Source organism: Helianthus annuus, chromosome 1 (assembly GCF_002127325.2).
Source record: "Helianthus annuus cultivar XRQ/B chromosome 1, HanXRQr2.0-SUNRISE, whole genome shotgun sequence".
Classification (NCBI taxonomy): domain Eukaryota; kingdom Viridiplantae; phylum Streptophyta; class Magnoliopsida; order Asterales; family Asteraceae; genus Helianthus; species Helianthus annuus.
The window spans coordinates 121,430,200-121,434,771 of record NC_035433.2 but is presented as its reverse complement, the minus strand read 5'-3'; the positions used below and the strand labels follow the sequence as shown (position 1 = coordinate 121,434,771).

At 25.4% G+C, this 4,572-nt stretch overlaps 1 long non-coding RNA gene across 3 annotated transcripts; it reads left to right on the top strand.

The window, feature by feature from the left end:
• Window positions 1–896: 896 nt before the first annotated feature.
• LOC110939014 lies at window positions 897–4,064 on the top strand. Of its 3 annotated transcripts, none has more exons than XR_002591896.1 (5): window positions 897–930; window positions 1,881–1,954; window positions 2,207–2,298; window positions 3,560–3,666; window positions 4,017–4,064. It is a non-coding gene; the product is annotated as an uncharacterized LOC110939014 (long non-coding RNA). The 3 variants fall into 3 exon arrangements; XR_002591902.1 differs by having other exon boundaries at window positions 898–930; window positions 3,560–3,661; window positions 4,017–4,063; XR_002591892.2 differs by lacking the exons at window positions 3,560–3,666; window positions 4,017–4,064 and adding an exon at window positions 2,656–2,702 and having other exon boundaries at window positions 903–930.
• The last annotated feature ends 508 nt before the right edge of the window (window positions 4,065–4,572 follow it).

Sequence of the window (4,572 nt, the reverse complement as noted above, 5' to 3'; positions counted from 1 at the left end):
CCTAAATCTACTTTATTTATGTTATTCAATTCTATAGAAACCTGATTTTATAAAGATTGTGTCGAATGATATTAACTTCTTCTTTGTCCTAAACTTTGTAGATCTGATCATAAAAATTGAAGTTATGTTGTTTTAATTTGTTGTTTATCTATTGTGTATCTTTAATCAAGCGATTGAACATTTATCTTTCTGTTTTTTTTGCAAACAAAATCAAGATCGGAGGTTTTATTATCATCATCTACATATATCAAAGTTACTGATTTTTGTTGATTTTGTTTTTCATGTGGAACCCTAAATCTTGGATAAAATCGGACTCCGATCATTCGTGAAACAACAGAGGTTAGTTAAATGTTATAGCTGTTTTCTTTTTTTTTTAAGTTTGTGTAGGGTTGATTTTATCCTTTCTGTTCGGTATTTCTTTTTTTTTCGTTGTTTGTTGGTTGTTTGTTGATGATGATTTTGCATTATCCGATTCCAATCATATGAAATGATATTTTGTTGATGTTTTGATTTTGTTCTCATGTTACTCGTATTTTTATTTACAGTCTTTTAGTTTGTTGTTGATGATGATATGTTTTGATTGTGTCCGATGTTTTTTGATTGTGTTGATGAAGATTTACAGTGGTCTGATATTTTTTCATCCGGTATAATGTTTTTGTCTTCGGAATATTGATTTTGGTTCTAAAAAATAAATATTTTTTATTTTTTTAAACCGTTTCTTTTTATTTTTGAATTTGGAAGTTTCTCAATTGATTAAATTATCTTTTAAAGCTTATTGATTGTTGATTTAGGAATATTGATTGTTTTTCTATAAATACTTTACCGTTTTATTTTTTTAAAAACCTTCATATATATTTTTCAGATATGCATCCCTTGCACAACAGTCCTTCATTTTTAAAACTTATTGATGAAGATGACCCGATATTTTTGGTACGTTTATGTGTATTCTAATTACTAATCATATTTTAAGTAAACTGATATTTATCTTTTTTTATTTTGTTTTAAACTTATAGCAAATAAATGGTGATTTATATTTAGTATGATAATTTATGGCATTGGATGTTAGTGATATAATTTTCAGAATTCAAATTTTAAATTTTAAATTTTGAGGTTTCTATTTTAAATTTTAAATTTAAAATTTTGAGCAATTTTAAATTTCGTTAGTGATTTATTTTTAGTATGATAATTTTGCGGAATTAAGGTTTCTGTTTCTATAAATAAATGGTTTTACGTTTTTTGAAACCTCAAATTTAAAATTTTAAGGTTTCTATTTATATTTCCGGAATTTAAATTTTAAATTTAAAATTTTGATCAATTTTAAATTTCGTTAGTGAATTATTTTTAGTATGATTATTTTCCAGAATTAGGGTTTCTATTTCCGGAATTCAAATTTTAAATTTATATTTTTGAGCAATTTTTAATTTTGTTAATGATTTTTTTTTAAACCTCAAATTTAAATTTTAGTGATTTATTTTTAGTATGATAATTTTTCCGGAATTAAGGTTTCTATTTAAATTTTAAATTTAAAAGTTTTCCATTAATGTGTTTCATTTTAAATTTCGAATCTGTAAATTGAATTTAAATTTGAAATGTTAGATTTTCCTAATAAGTTTGCTTGATTTACGGGATTGGATATTAGTGATTTGATTTTCAGATTTTAAATTTTAAATTTTGAAGTCAATCAATATTTTAAATTTAAATTTTGAAGTAAACCATTATTGTGTTTGATTTTAAATTTTGTATGCCTTGAAATCTTGATGTTTTTTTATGAGATGCTTTGACTATATTATTTGTAATTTTAGGGATGCTTCGAGTCTTTGACTATTGTTTTTGTACTCGAGTTGCATATCTCACAAACTTTTTGTGTTTTGTAATTTTAGGTGAAGAGCTTCTTTCAGACTCCTTCCCCTACAAGGAACTATTGAATGGGTTCCTATGAGAAGTTGAAGAAAAGGTATATCTTGCACTGTTTTGTGAGTTATAATTTTTTGTATTTTAGTTATAATTATTGTATTTAATTAGTTTTAAATTCTTTAAAGATGTCTTTAATTTCTTTTTAAATCTGTTTTTGTTTCTATAAATAGATTAGTGTTGTTAAAGATGATTTTTGTATTCGAAATTATGATTCGGTTTCTGTAAATAGACTTTGTTTCTATAAATAGATTACCGTTATATTTTTTTTAAACAATGGTTACTTCCTTTGCAGTTATGGATAATGAAAACAATGCTCCTTCGTTATTAAAGTCGATTGAGGACTATGATCCTATATTTTTCGAATTGTTCGTCGACCAAAAACAGGTTAGTTCAGTTTTGTTGGTGTTGTTTGTTTTTTGATATGTATACTCTTTCTTTTTTATTTTTGTCTTTAGGTGTTAATTTGAAATTTTATGTGATTATCTTTCGAAGTTCTTATGGTTTGTTTTGTGAGTTATAATTTTTTGTATTTAGTTATGATTTTTGTACTTAGTTAATTGTTAATTCTTTAAAGATGTCTTTAATTTCTTTTTAAAGTTGTTTTTGTTTCTATAAATAGATTAGTGTTGTTAAAGATGATTTTTGTATTCGAAATTATGATTCGGTTTTTGTAAATAGACTTTGTTTCTATAAATAGATTACCGTTATATTTTTTTTAAACAGTGGTTACTTCCATTGCAGTTATGGATCATGAAAACAACGCTCCTTCGTTGTTAAAGTTGATTGAGGACTATGATCCTATATTTTTGGTATGTTTCTTAAGTTTTCAGTTTTGTGCACACAATAAGTTATTGCAACTTATATGTTTTTTTTTTTTTTTTTTGTTTCGATTGATAGGAAATGCCATATGATTTTGCAACCTTATTGTGGGGAGAACAACTTCCATATGTCAATGTCTTAAAATTAGTGATGATGATTTATCGTGAGTCATTGAGTTATAATTTTAGTATTTAGTTAGTTGTTAATTCTTTAAAGATGTCTTTGATTTCAATTTTAAAGTTGTTTTTGTTTCTATAAAGAGATTACTGTTGTTAAAGATTATTTTTGTATTCGGAATTATGATTCGGTTTCTGTAAATAGACTTTGTTTATATAAATATATTACCATTATATGCTTTTTAAAACAATGTTACTTCCTTTGCAGTTATGGATCCTAAAAACAACTCTCATTCGTTGTTAAAGTTGATTGAGGAACATGATCCTATATTTTTGGTATGTTTCCTTAGTGATTTGATTTTTAAATTTTAAATTTTGAAATCATTCATTATTTTAAATTTAAATTTGAAAGTTTTCCATTAATGTGTTTGATTTTAAATTTCGAATCTGTAAATTGAATTTAAATTTGAAAGGTTAGACTTTCCTAATAAGTTTGCTTGATTTACGGGATTGGATATTAGTGATTTGATTTTCAGATTTTAAATTTTAAATTTTGAAGTCAATCATTATTTTAAATTTAAATTTTGAAGTAAACCATTATTGTGTTTGATTTTAAATTTTGAATGCTTTGAAATCCTGATGTTTTTTATGAGATGATTTAACTATATTATTTGTAATTTTAGGGATGTGCTTTTATTTTGATTCATTAGGTGTTTATTTTGGATGGTCCGGAGTTTTTGGCTGCAACTATGTTGGACAGAGATATGCTTGCTATTGCTGTAAATTGGTACCATGTCGGTTGGTTTTGCTTGGTAAGGTTAGACTTCCTAATAAGTTTGCTTGATTTACGGGATTAGATATTAGTGATTTGATTTTCAGATTTTAAAATTTAAATTTTGAAGTTAATCATTATTCTAAATTTAAATTTTGGAATAAACCATTATTGTGTTTGATTTTAAATTTTCAATTTCGAAGTCAATTATTATGTTAAATTTAAATTTTAAAGTTTGCCATTAATGTTTTTGATTTTAAATTTCGAATCTGTAAATTGAATTTAAATTTGAAAAGTTAGTCTTTCCTAATAAGTTTGCTTGATTTACGGGATTGGATATTAGTATACTTTGTTTATTGGGCTTTAACTAATAATTTGATTGACTCGGTTGTTAGATTTGTGACGATGCGTCGGACAAACCACATTGGGAAAATATACAGCCTTGAGCCTTGGTAAGTTAACACATTAGTTAAGGTTATGATGTTTTTTCATGGCACCGACACATTATTGAGTAGTAGCGCATTAGGTTAGTGATATTGAAATTTGTGCCTTGAGAAATTTTGTATATTGATTGATGTTTGAAATTGATTGTGAGGTCTTTGAATGTGCATTGTATTGCTGATTGATGTATTAGATTTTGTTGATTGGCATAAGGTATTAGATAAGATGTGTTTGAAGTTGTGAAGATGAATAAGTGAGACATGTGTAGCAGATATTAGTGAGTGCACAACACATTAGTTAGGGTTTTGAATTATTGCTACAGGTTAGTGATGTTAGAGATTGTGTTATGAGAAATGTGTAGATTGAATTATGTCTGTGTTTGATTGTGACACCTTTGATTGTGCATGAAATTGCTGGTTATATGAGATTTTGTTGATTGTAGACAAATAAGTTTGAACAGAACTTATAAGATTTGAAAGTTTGCCATTAATGTGTTTGATTTTAAATTTC